Here is a 14941-nt window from a genome sequence, read left to right as displayed (position 1 = left end):
TAGTTTAGTTAATTCTAAACTTGTTCGCAAACAAAAGTTAATCCTTCTAACTTGACTTTTAAAATCAACTAAACACATGTTCTATATCTATATGATATGCTAACTTAATGATTTAAAACCTGGAAACACGAAAAACACCGTAAAACTGGATTTACGCCGTCGTAGTAACACCGCGGGCTGTTTTGGGTTAGTTAATTAAAAACTATGATAAACTTTGATTTAAAAGTTGTTTTTCTGAGAAAATGATTTTTATTATGAACATGAAACTATATCCAAAAATTATGGTTAAACTCAAAGTGGAAGTATGTTTTCTAAAATGGTCATCTAGACGTCGTTCTTTCGACTGAAATGACTACCTTTGCAAAAATGACTTGCAACTTATTTTTCCGACTATAAACCTATACTTTTTCTGTTTAGATTCATAAAATAGAGTTCAATATGAAACCATAGCAATTTGATTCACTCAAAACGGATTTAAAATGAAGAAGTTATGGGTAAAACAAGATTGGATAATTTTTCTCATTTTAGCTACGTGAAAATTGGTAACAAATCTATTCCAACCATAACTTAATCAACTTGTATTGTATATTATGTAATCTTGAGATACCATAGACACGTATACAATGTTTCGACCTATCATGTCGACACATCTATATATATTTCGGAACAACCATAGACACTCTATATGTGAATGTTGGAGTTAGCTATACAGGGTTGAGGTTGATTCCAAAATATATATAGTTTGAGTTGTGATCAATACTGAGATACGTATACACTGGGTCGTGGATTGATTCAAGATAATATTTATCGATTTATTTCTGTACATCTAACTGTGGACAACTAGTTGTAGGTTATTAACGAGGACAGCTGACTTAATAAACTTAAAACATCAAAATATATTAAAAGTGTTGTAAATATATTTTGAACATACTTTGATATATATGTATATATTGTTATAGGTTCGTGAATCAACCAGTGGCCAAGTCTTACTTCCCGACGAAGTAAAAATCTGTGAAAGTGAGTTATAGTCCCACTTTTAAAATCTAATATTTTTGGGATGAGAATACATGCAGGTTTTATAAATGATTTACAAAATAGACACAAGTACGTGAAACTACATTCTATGGTTGAATTATCAAAATCGAATATGCCCCTTTTTATTAAGTCTGGTAATCTAAGAATTAGGGAACAGACACCCTAATTGACGCGAATCCTAAAGATAGATCTATTGGGCCTAACAAACCCCATCCAAAGTACCGGATGCTTTAGTACTTCGAAATTTATATCATATCCGAAGGGTGTCCTGGAATGATGGGGATATTCTTATATATGCATCTTGTTAATGTCGGTTACCAGGTGTTCACCATATGAATGATTTTTATCTCTATGTATGGGATGTGTATTGAAATATGAAATCTTGTGGTCTATTGTTACGATTTGATATATATAGGTTAAACCTATAACTCACCAACATTTTTGTTGACGTTTTAAGCATGTTTATTCTCAGGTGATTATTAAGAGCTTCCGCTGTCGCATACTTAAATAAGGACGAGATTTGGAGTCCATGCTTGTATGACATTGTGTAAAAACTGCATTCAAGAAACTTATTTTGTTGTAACATATTTGTATTGTAAACCATTATGTAATGGTCATGTGTAAACAGGATATTTTAGATTATCATTATTTGATAATCTACGTAAAGCTTTTTAAACCTTTATTGATGAAATAAAGGTTATGGTTTGTTTTAAAATGAATGCAGTCTTTGAAAAACATCTCATATAGAGGTTAAAACCTCGCAACGAAATCAATTAATATGGAACGTTTTTAATCAATAAGAACGGGACATTTCATAATCTGTCTATCCCTCACTTTACTCCAACAAATCGGAGACCCGCACTTTCTACCATAAAGTGCTTCAAACGGCGCCATCTCAATGCTTGAATGGTAGCTGTTGTTGTAGGAAAATTCTGCTAACGGTAGATGTCGATCCCAACTGTTTCCGAAATCAATAACACATGCTCGTAGCATGTCTTCAAGCGTTTGTATCGTCCTTTCGCTCTGCCCATCAGTTTGTGGATGATAGGCAATACTCATGTCTAGACGAGTTCCCAATGCTTGCTGTAATGTCTGCCAGAATCTTGAAATAAATCTGCCATCCCTATCAGAGATAATAGAGATTGGTATTCCATGTCTGGAGACGACTTCCTTCAAATACAGTCGTGCTAACTTCTCCATCTTATCATCTTCTCTTATTGGCAGTTAGATAATTCAACCATAGAATGTAGTTTCACCTACTTGTGTCTATTTTGTAAATCATTTATAAAACCTGCATGTATTCTCATCCCAAAAATATTAGATTTTAAAAGTGAGACTATAACTCACTTTCACAGATTTTTACTTCGTCGGGAAGTAAGACTTGGCCACTGGTTGATTCACGAACCTATAACAATATATACATATATATCAAAGTATGTTCAAAATATATTTACAATACTTTTAATATATTTTGATGTTTTAAGTTTATTAAGTCAGCTGTCCTCGTTAGTAACCTACAACTAGTTGTTCACAGTTAGATGTACAGAAATAAATCGATAAATATTATCTTGAATCAATCCACGACCCAGTGTATATGTATCTCAGTATTGATCACAACTCAAACTATATATATTTTGGAATCAACCTCAACCCTGTATAGCTAACTCCAACATTCACATATAGAGTGTCTATGGTTGTTCCGAAATATATATAGATGTGTCGACATGATAGGTCGAAACATTGTATACGTGTCTATGGTATCTCAAGATTACATAATATACAATACAAGTTGATTAAGTTATGGTTGGAATAGATTTGTTACCAATTTTCACGTAGCTAAAATGAGAAAAATTATCCAATCTTGTTTTATTCATAACTTCTTCATTTTAAATCCGTTTTGAGTGAATCAAATTGCTATGGTTTCATATTGAACTCTATTTTATGAATCTAAACAGAAAAAGTATAGGTTTATAGTCGGAAAAATAAGTTACAAATCATTTTTGTAAAGGTAGTCATTTCAGTCGAAAGAACGACGTCTAGATGACCATTTTAGAAAACATACTTCCACTTTGAGTTTAACCATAATTTTTGGATATAGTTTCATGTTCATAATAAAAATCATTTTCTCAGAAAAACAACTTTTAAATCAAAGTTTATCATAGTTTTTAATTAACTAACCCAAAACAGCCCGCGGTGTTACTACGACGGCGTAAATCCGGTTTTACGGTGTTTTTCGTGTTTCCAGGTTTTAAATCATTAAGTTAGCATATCATATAGATATAGAACATGTGTTTAGTTGATTTTAAAAGTCAAGTTAGAAGGATTAACTTTTGTTTGCGAACAAGTTTAGAATTAACTAAACTATATTCTAGTGATTACAAGTTTAAACCTTCGAATAAGATAGCTTTATATGTATGAATCGAATGATGTTATGAACATCATTACTACCTTAAGTTCCTTGGATAAACCTATTGGAAAAGAGAAAAATGGATCTAGCTTCAACGGATCCTTGGATGGCTCGAAGTTCTTGAAGCAGAATCATGACACGAAAACAAGTTCAAGTAAGATCATCACTTGAAATAAGATTATTATAGTTATAGAAATTGAACCAAAGTTTGAATATGATTATTACCTTGTATTAGAATGATAACCTACTGTAAGAAACAAATATTTCTTGAGGTTGGATGATCACCTTACAAGATTGGAAGTGAGCTAGCAAACTTGAAAGTATTCTTGATTTTATGTAACTAGAACTTGTAGAATATATGAAGAACACTTAGAATTTGAAGATAGAACTTGAGAGAGATCAATTATATGAAGAAAATTGAAGAATGAAAGTGTTTGTAGGTGTTTTTGGTCGTTGGTGTATGGATTAGATATAAAGGATATGTAATTTTGTTTTCATGTAAATAAGTCATGAATGATTACTCATATTTTTGTAATTTTATGAGATATTTCATGCTAGTTGCCAAATGATGGTTCCCAAATGTGTTAGGTGACTCACATGGGCTGCTAAGAGCTGATAATTGGAGTGTATATACCAATAGTACATACATCTAAAAGCTGTGTATTGTACGAGTACGAATACGGGTGCATACGAGTAGAATTGTTGATGAAACTGAACGAGAATGTAATTGTAAGCATTTTTGTTAAGTAGAAGTATTTTGATAAGTGTATTGAAGTCTTTCAAAAGTGTATAAATACATATTAAAACACTACATGTATATACATTTTAACTGAGTCGTTAAGTCATCGTTAGTCGTTACATGTAAGTGTTGTTTTGAAACCTTTAGGTTAACGATCTTGTTAAATGTTGTTAACCCAATGTTTATAATATCAAATGAGATTTTAAATTATTATATTATCATGATATTATCATGTATGAATATCTCTTAATATGATATATATACATTAAATGTCTTTACAACGATAATCGTTACATATATGTCTCGTTTAAAAATCATTAAGTTAGTAGTCTTGTTTTTACATATGTAGTTCATTGTTAATATACTTAATGATATGTTTACTTATCATAGTATCATGTTAACTATATATATATCCATATGTATGTCATCATATAGTTTTTACAAGTTTTAACGTTCGTGAATCACCGGTCAACTTGGGTGGTCAATTGTCTATATGAAACATATTTCAATTAATCAAGTCTTAACAAGTTTGATTGCTTAACATGTTGGAAACATTTAATCATGTAAATATCAATCTCAATTAATATATATAAACATGAAAAAGTTCGGGTCACTACAGTGTAGATCCATCTTTCTTTCATATATATTATAGTAAATTGGGTAAAACTGTTTAGATTAGTCCAAAGCAAAAGTATCTTCAGTTATTTGTACAAAAATATGTGATATATGTTTTAAATAACTTGGTAGATTTTCTCACACTTGGCTTTTATTTTCCTTTATTTACCTTTTTATTGTCCTCTATTCCATTTTAAATGAATTCTTAACATTTTAGTTTGTTTCTCAATTTATGTCCTTTCCAAGGTAACAATAATTTCGGTGTTAACACCTAGTTTTATCGTTCATAAATATGTATAAACATTATTTTGAGTTCATTTAATTGAAAATTTTGAAAAATTTTACTAGAATTGGGTAGTCAGTATATAAGACTAGGGCTGTTCTTTATTATTAGAGAGCACTAGATTCTAATAAAACTACTGCTTTACTAGTATTTTTAATGGTAACCAAGTGTATAAGTTTAAAATTTTAAAAATCCGAAAGAATTTAACCCCTTCCCATACTTAAGATCTTGCAATGCCCTCATTTGCAAGAAATCAGTAACAATTTAAATTATTGAGGGTGATTAGCGTAAAAAAATGATTAAATTTTACCAAGGTTTCCAAACATATTGGCGTTTGTTTGCTGAATGATAAATGGTGCACATCATTTGTTCATTCCGTCTTGTTGTTACATCATATTTGTTTTTCATTTTGTCATCAAAATTAGTAGCTTTTGCTGAACTTAATGCCAGTCTTTGAAAATATGCTGTTTTACCCTGTTGTGTACAATTGATAATATACATACATACAAATATAAACAAGCATTGTAATTTGAAATGTGACTTAAAATCCCACTTTCAAATCAAATATGAAATACTAGTACCAAATAATAAAAATATTAAACAATACATTAATGTATCAAAATATAATGTGTTTAAACATAAATAAACCGAAATAATAAAAATTAAAAATCATATAAATTACCAACCGGAACTAAATCAATCTAGATAGGGGTTCCAGTTCATGTCATCGTCCGGGTTCCATGGTTGGTGATAGGTGTACTGGTATGCCTGGTTAGGGTCGTAGAGTGTATAAGGTGGTCTCATCTCGGGCTGGTGTTGAGGATAGTAAGCGGGTTGGGTCAGGACGTAGTGATCCTGAGGTGACAGTCGGCTCATAATCTGACGCTGATGATAGTCCCATCTATCATGCTGTCGTTGCCTGGAATGCTCGTAATCATTCCGGGCTTGCCACTGCTCCATCCGACGAAATCTCTCCGCGTTTGTCATATCTACCCCCTCTACACGCTGGTAGACATCAGTCATAGCCTCCCGAATGACATCCCTAATGTCATCCGCTTCCTCCATCTCCTCGTCTGATCCTCTTTCTACCTGCGGATGACTACCTACATAGGGTATTTCCTGGTTGCGTCTACTCTTTAATACCTTAGCACCCGCATAAACCCTCAATGCTAAAAGCTCAACCTGTTCCCTACATTCCAAAAGTGGACCCCCTTAGTTCTTATCTACACCTAAATACTCTCCAATGAGAGTAACAAAAATACCTCCTCCTATAATCCTCCCTTCCTGTATTCCTTCAACCATCTTAGATAAATAAAAACCAACACAGTAAGGGATATTAACAAAGCCTCTTGGGTCTCGAATACACTTTAGGTAATATAAATCATGTAAGGTCAATTTTTCCTTGTTGTGACCTCTCTGTGTAATCGAGTTAGCTAAAAATCTATGAATTATACGAAGCTCGGCTCTGTTAATATGTAAGTAGGTATGTGTTCCTCCCCGCCCAAAAACAATATAATCAGACATACGCCTCCAAACGGCGTTCGCATCAAAATTCCTATCTACCCTTTCACCACGATAAATCAAATTCATACAATCGGGTAGTAGTAATTCAGCGGGCGTATATATCTGTAATGCCCTGGCCATGTCCAGCATGGACATCCTGTACATCCTACTGCCTACTATAAACCTAAGAAAACTTCTATCATCTAATCTATCATCTAATCTATCTACATCTACATTTAATGCTATAGTACTCATCAGCTCAACACACCATTCCTTGTTGAGTCCTCAAAATAATTAAGGATTTAATTATGACAAAACTGTAATTTATTTACACTAAAATGTTATGTGCAGCCAGCACAAGTTTGTTTATGTTGTTTATGTACAGTCAGCTAATATAGCTGTGTCGAGTGTGTAGTATGCTGGCTGTTCTAACAGCACAAGGTAGAATGTATTCTTCGAATCAGCACAGGATGAGTACTCAGCTAATTAAGAATATCAAGTGACTCAGCATATGAAGAACCAGTAGATCTGGATAGCAGCATACAACACAAGACAACCATGCTCCATTACAAGCATGGTAGTTTCCCAGAGTGGTCTACATCAACGCACTATTCAACAGAAGTCGAAGACAAAGTTGAACAGAAAAGGACAGGAGTCAGCGGCTGACAAGTGACCTTACAAGACCACGTGGGAATGCAGAAGTGGAACGCATGTGCAGACATGTGTTATACTTTATTCATACCTAGGGAACACAACATTCCATTTGTTTAAATCAAATGGTAGTGCCAAACCGAATTGGTGTGTTCCTGCAAATAGCTACCTAAGAGGAAAGAAGGAGAGCACGCCTTCTGACACAATTGTCCCCACAAGTACAAGGCATCCAATGTACTAGTGGACAATAGATTAATTACACGGACAATAGGACTACTATATATTGTTGTATTCACTGTTGTATCAACTGGTGGTGTGGGTTTCATTATTTAGAGTCCTAAACGTGTAATAGCTTTTAGTTTACCTCTTAGCTATATTCTAGGTATTCTGTATCAACCAACTATCATTCCGCCAAGGATAGTTGTAATTCTTTGTGATTTAATCAATAAAGAATAACCGTTGAAAATTACCTGTGACTCTATCTAATTTGCATGCTTGAATACATAATCGGTTTTAACTGTTTAGTTAATTGAAAAGTAATTGTATTCACCCCCCCTCTACAATACTCCTGTTGTTATTAAGGGACCAACAACTGGTATCAGAGCTTCAGTCTTGATAATTAATATCTTGGATCTGAATTCTCCCATGGCTGCTTATTCCAATTCAGCTTACCTTGAAAATGGCTCATCCAATAAACCACCCAAATTTGATGAAGAAGAGTATGAAACTTGGAAAGCAAGATTCATGCTTCACCTTGAGTCTATTGACTCACTCATGCCTGATATTGCCATAAATGGTCCATTCGTTCCTACTGAGACTATTGGCAGTGTACCAGCGACTGCTGACACTCCTGCTGTTCCTGGCAGAGAGGTTATTCTCACTCCTTCTAGATGGGATGCTGAGGATAAACGTCGTGTTGGACTTGACCCTAAGATCAGAACCTTGTTAGCTATAACTTTACCTAACACATTGTTCAAACTGATTAAGGGAAAAGAAAATGCTAAGCTTATGTTGGACTATTTAGATGTTACCTATGAGGGTATGGGTGAGGTAAGACAGAACAGAATGATAGCTTTGAAAAGAGAATATGAAATGTTCTTTGCCTACAAGAATGAAACCCTTAAGCAAACCTTCATTAGGTTTAACTCCCTAATTGCTGACCTGAATACCTTGAATGTCACGTATACAGAATTTGAACAAGTAAACAAATTCATTGACTCACCGCCTGCTAAATGGAAACCTGTAACTGACCCATTAAGAACCACTCAGACCTTAAAAAACTTTAACTTGTCTTCTCTCTATAGCTCCTTATGGAACCATGAGAAGGCAGAAGCTAAATTTGAACTTAACTTGAAAGAAAACTTTAGGTCTGCCCCCACCACTTCAAAATCGTCTAAAACTGATGATACTGCTCTTATTGCTAATGCTAAAAAGAAAGGTCAAAAGGCTTTACTGGTTCAAAAGCTGCTGGCAGAAGAAGAGACAGCTGAGAGTGATGTGGATAGTGGTACTGGGTCTGAAGAAAGCAGTGATGATGAAAGTGATGTAGAAGGGTTTGCTGAAGGTATGGCCTTGCTGGCTAGGCAGTTCAAAACGTTCAATCATAATAGAACCAGCAAGTCATACAAAGGGAGTAAGAAACCAAGTGCTAGGTTTAGCAGCAAATCAGTCAAAGGTCCTAAATCTGAGTGTTATAATTGTGGGAAGGTTGGACACTTTGCAGCTGAGTGCATGTCCAGGAAACCTCCAACTTCACATGCTAACTCTTTCTCTAAAGCTGATAAGTACAAAAACAAGTACAAAGCTATGAAAGCTCAGATGAAGGAAAGTGCTAAGACTGATAAGAAGGGTAAGAAGCCAGAAAAGGTTCTAGTTGTTGAGCATCATGATTGGGATGAAACCAGCTCATCGTCTTCCTCTGATAGTGATACTAATGATGATGGTGCTGGTTATGCTCAAGAAAAGAAGCTGTGTTTAATGGCCAAGGAGGTCAAGGAGTCTGATGAGGATGATAATGGTAGCAAGTTTTTGGCTGATATGAGGGAAGCTGATCAGAAAAGAGATTCTCCTCAATGGAAAACTGAATTGATGTATAAGGTTGATAATTTTCGAACTTATACTGATGATGAAAAGGCCAAAATGTTTGACTACCTAAGAGTAGACTTATGTAGAGGCAGCAAACGTGAAGAAGTTTTGATATCAGACAACAAATCTTTAAATGAGAAACTTAAATGCAAAAATGATGAAATTAAAATCTTGAAAGATGATATTTCAAAACTCGAAAAACAAAATTTTGCTTTAAAGTCTCTTCACGTTGAGGCAGCAGAAGTCAAGAACCAGCTGGATAATCTTAAAAAGGTTGTCGCTTCATGGTGTACATCAGTTCAACGCACAGCAAAGTGTGTTAACGAGCAGGTGCCTGCCCAAGTTGAAGCTTTTTTTGCTGGTGACTATGCTGCTGCTGCTGCTATTGCAGAGGTTACGTTCTTGGACCCAATTCTTGAAACAGATCCTGAAGCTGTCTTGCCAAATACTTTTGCCAAGATAGTTAAAGGTAAAAAGGTCTTGACGAATGTGATGACCCGGAAATTTCGACTAAATTTAAACTTAATCTTAAATGATTAATGACTTCGACACGATAAGCAAAGCCTATGAAGTTGAATCTCAAAATTTTGAACTATTCAATTACCCTTCGGTTGTTCTCAACGATTCGCGAACCATTATATGTAAACAGATACATATATATACTATAACTTGAAAACGTAACAAAGTTTTAATTGCATGATACCGTACATTAAACTTATTGGTTTATATATCTATTTGAATATATATGATTTCAAGTTATTTAGTAAACGATAGTAACATTCGATTATTGATTCGATTGATATTTAGATAAGTTAACTAAAACGTTTAAGATGAACAAGTAAAATACTAATTTGCTACAGTATTTTCAAATTGCTACAGTACCCAAAATGCTACAGTGTTTTCAAAAATCACTATTTGCTACAGTGAATTGCTACAGTAAAAAATGACTTTGCTACAGTAACACTATTTCAAAATGAAAATGTATATATTATATATATATTAACAAATAGCGAGACGATGATTTATAGAAGTAAATGACCAAAACATTTGAAAGTTTAAGATATACTATGAGTGGTATAGTTTATGGATAATTTAAGACTATATTTTGACAAAGGTACGTGACACGAAACGTAAAATGCAAGTTTTCTAAAGGTACGAAAGGACATTCAAAAAACTGGAACCGGGACATAAGTCGAGCGATGACGTACGACTTATCGGAACAAAAATTACAAGTCAACTATGCACGTGAATTTAATATAATATATAATTAATTACTTAAATTATATATATTATATTAATATTTTATCATGTCGAAAAACAAATGGACAAATGATTCTGAGCTGGAAATTGAGGCCATGCGATCGCATGGCCATCATGCCCAAAATCCATGCGATCGCATGAGGCAAAATTTCAGGCCAAGTGCTATAAATTCTCGAGTTTTGGCCAGATAAATCACACACACATATATATTATTTTTACTCCGTATTTATTTATTTTATTATTATTATTATTATTATTATTATTATTAATAATAATAAGATTATTATTAATCTTATTATTTTTATTATTAGTGTTATTATTTTTGCGATACAAAAATAATAATGTACATAAAATATTACGACGGAGTGCTGTCCAAGTAATTTTTCAAAACGAGTTTCCGAGAAAGCTAGAGCTAAGGAAAATATGGGTTATTGCCAAGGAGGTTATGGGTAATATTCGGGGGTATTTTTGTGAATCAAACCTCGTGCTTATTATCTCCAATGCGTCTACGTGCTTTCCTGCAATATTGTATATCAATATTAAACTGTGAGTTTCATATGATCCCTTTTACTCAATATATTTTTGGGCTGAGAATACATGCGACTGTTTATAAATACTAAAAATACTAGATTTATATGCGTGAGTTTCATAAGATCCCTTTTACTCTCTACATTTTTGGGCTGAGAATACATGCAAATGCTTTATTAACCGATATACAATACTTATATGCGTGAGTTTCATTGATCCCTTTTTATACATATTTTTGGGCTGAGAATACATGCGCTGTTTTATAAAATGAATACAAAAACTAAAACTGATTTGAGTTAGTTTCATAAGATCCCTTTTACTCTCTACATTTTTGGGCTGAGAATACATGCAAATGCTTTATTAACCGATATACAATATTTATATGCGTGAGTTTCATTTGATCCCTTTTTATTAAATGCTTTTGCAATATATATTTTTGGGCTGAGAATACATGCACTTTATTTTAAACGCAATGGACACAAGTACATACTAAATTCTACACTGAGTTTGAACCAAAAATCCCTTAGCTTTGGTAACTAGTAACTGCCGGTTAGAAGAACTGGTGGGCGCGAGTAGTAGTATATGGATCCATAGGGCTTGATATCCCCGTCCGAGCTAGAGCACTAGCCTTTTAACGGACGTATGCTATTTGAGAAGCGTACACGTTGGTTTGCGTGTATTATTAAGATGATTATACAAAGGGTACAAATTATATAAACATTAAAGTTTAGTTACCAGGGTGCTCAACTTTGTAGAACCGATTGATAAACGTTTCGGATGAAACAACTGAAATCTTGTGGTCCACCTTTTATTTAAAACATATTGATAAACGTTTTGAATAAAACAACTGAACTTTTGTAATCCACATTGATATACGGATTATGTGTAATATTAAAACTATGAACTCACCAACCTTTGTGTTGACACTTGAAGCATGTTTATTCTCAGGTTTCCTAGAAGTCTTCCGCTGTTTGCTTATATGTTAGACAAGCTATGTGCATGGAGTCATACATGGCATATTTTTCAAGGAAAAGTTGCATTCACCAAATCATCACCATGTATCTTATTTTGACTGTACTGTCAACGGAAGTACTATTGTAAACTATTATTTACAGTGATTGTCTATATGTAGAAATCATCAGATGTTGAAAACCTTTGATTTAAATATTCATTTATGGTGTGCCTTTTCAAAAGAATGCAATGTTTACAAAACGTATCATATAGAGGTCAAATACCTCGCAATGAAATCAATGAATGACGTATTGTCCATATGGATTTGGAGCGATCGTCACAGTTGGTATCAGAGCGTTGGTCTTAGCGAACCAGAATTTGCATTAGTGTGTCTAACTGGTTATTGTTAGGATACATTAGTGAGTCTGGACTTCGACCATGTCTGCATGATAAAAGTTGTTGCTTATAATTTTTTTGTTAGAAATTACCTGCTTATCATTCCTTGTGTGGAAAATTACCTGCTTATCATTTGTAGTCTAGACACACCTTATTGCATGGATTGCATGACTAGTGTATAGACAAAATGAATATCTTAGCGTATCTGTTACTGTTACCTTTACTTGACAGTTTCCGAAAGTTTCTCCGTAATTCGCGGATCCCTTTTACTATATAAAGGTATTCTATGTAATTAGAATATCATCCGATATCCGAAAATCATTTCACATCGAAAATTATTTATCTAACCGTGTAAGATGAATTCTGCAAGTAATTCGAGTTCTTCGGATTCCGATATGAATTTCCACCTGAGTTCCGAAAGCAGTGTAACCGGAATGAATCAACCAATCAGTCATCACCAATTCTGAATGAATTGGGGATGGGTTCGTAATCAACTTAATCAATGGAGACAAGAGGAAGGCGATCCTTTCCACCAACCGAATTCACCTCTTAGTGAGGAACCTGAGGCACTTACCGGCGAACCCGTTCGAAACACTATCTTTACCCTCATTTCCAGGATATTTCGCAACGATTATATGATAACTAGAATTTTAAACTTTATTCATCCTCTCGTACCAACCGCCAATCATCCCGGAATAATAGAAGAAGTTAACGAGCTTCGCGCTCGAGTTGTGGCTTTGGAGAATATGATGCACAATTTGCAGGCATCACAGGCAGCACTGGTAGCACCACCAGAACCAGCAGCTCAACCAACAACGGTACCAGTACCGACAACAACAACATCCGCAACGTAAACCTTAACCTCACAATCTGTCCCACGAGTATCAACCTCATACGCACCGTAGACACCGAAGAATACTAATAACCATAAACGATGAAGTATTAATTCATAACTTCATTGGAGAAATATCCTGCGATGATTATGTAATCTTTAATATAGAAGAGATTATTCGTTTCTAGTTCCAACCGAAAATCAAATGAGTTTAATAACTCATTAAATCTATATTACATCCGAAGGAAATATACATACATATATTTTCATAAAGATTGTAATTGAAAATCCTTTTGTACAAACTGTTAATGATGAGAATATTTTAACGGGTAGGTAATACCCTAGAAATATATAAATTCCACATTAATATGTTACACTATACATTCTTCAATTCTGATTCAGCAATCATTAACTATACTGCTCAAACCTATAGATATACGTATCTGTTCATCGCAGAATAACCATTTTCATTCAATTTCATATTCTGATTTCGATAGATCAGAATCCAAGTCAAGATTAAACGAAAAACATCACTCTTAGATTCCTACATCTTTCAAAACCATGCTTCGAAAACCATGCTTTGAATTCAGAACAGTACTAGAACATCATATGATTACATTTTGCGTTCAAACCCATCGAAATTATTGGAAACACTTCAACTAATGAACAAACGAGAAGACAAACCAACTACATGATATCTACGAGAAGAAAGATTTGTACTTATAATCATACATCTGGAAAGCTCTCGAAACCTAAGTAAAACTTTAACACGTATCTGTGATAAATCCTTCGGCATTATTATTACTGAAAATAATCTTACAATTCCTTTTCAAGTATCCAGTTTTGTCACAACTTCAGCAAGTCAACTTCATTTGGATAAGCCTTAATTAAACCTTGACATATAGGATTACCCTTTCTATTGTTGTTACCGGGGAACCTTTTATATCCCATCATATTAGCAGTAAATGTACCAGCGACTCCGTCACTCTGCTATTTAAATCTCTCCGGAAATCACTATATATACCTTGAAATCTGATCATGTACTCATCCACATCTTGTAACGGTAATTGCCATACCAACCACCGGGAATTAACAATCAGTATTTTGAATCTCGCAGCGTTTTCTACGACAACAGTTATATATAAACATATAACATCTATCTTCTAGACTTAGATACTTCGAATGTGAAGTTTCTGAAAAACACCCCAAACTGTGAAACTAGTCCTCCTAATTTTGGAAAAATGCTGATAAAGCAGCAAAAATGGTAAACGACTTTAACAGTCAAAAGTTTGATGATAAAGAATAGTATGGTGGTAAAGCTGAGAAAAAGAGAAGGTTTGGAATTGAAAAACGGATTGAGCAAACCATAAAGGAGACTGTGGACAAGTCACAGGGACTAAACTTATACATAAAGAATCTAGATGATTCTGTTTTGATGAAATATTTAGCGAATATCTTGCTCCTTACTTATTTCAAATTCTTGCGGAACATATTCTTCATCATCCTTCGATATTAGAAATTCTAAGATATTATCATATCTTTCATTATAAATATCTTCGATACTTCTGAAGATATCTTCATAACTATTATCATCCGAAATTATTTATCTCTTCACGCTATCTGTGTTACATCATAAAAGAAACTATTTTAGTTTCA

This window comes from Rutidosis leptorrhynchoides, chromosome 3 (genome assembly GCF_046630445.1).
Source record: "Rutidosis leptorrhynchoides isolate AG116_Rl617_1_P2 chromosome 3, CSIRO_AGI_Rlap_v1, whole genome shotgun sequence".
Classification (NCBI taxonomy): Eukaryota; Viridiplantae; Streptophyta; class Magnoliopsida; order Asterales; family Asteraceae; genus Rutidosis; species Rutidosis leptorrhynchoides.
Note: the sequence above shows the minus strand (reverse complement) of the source record.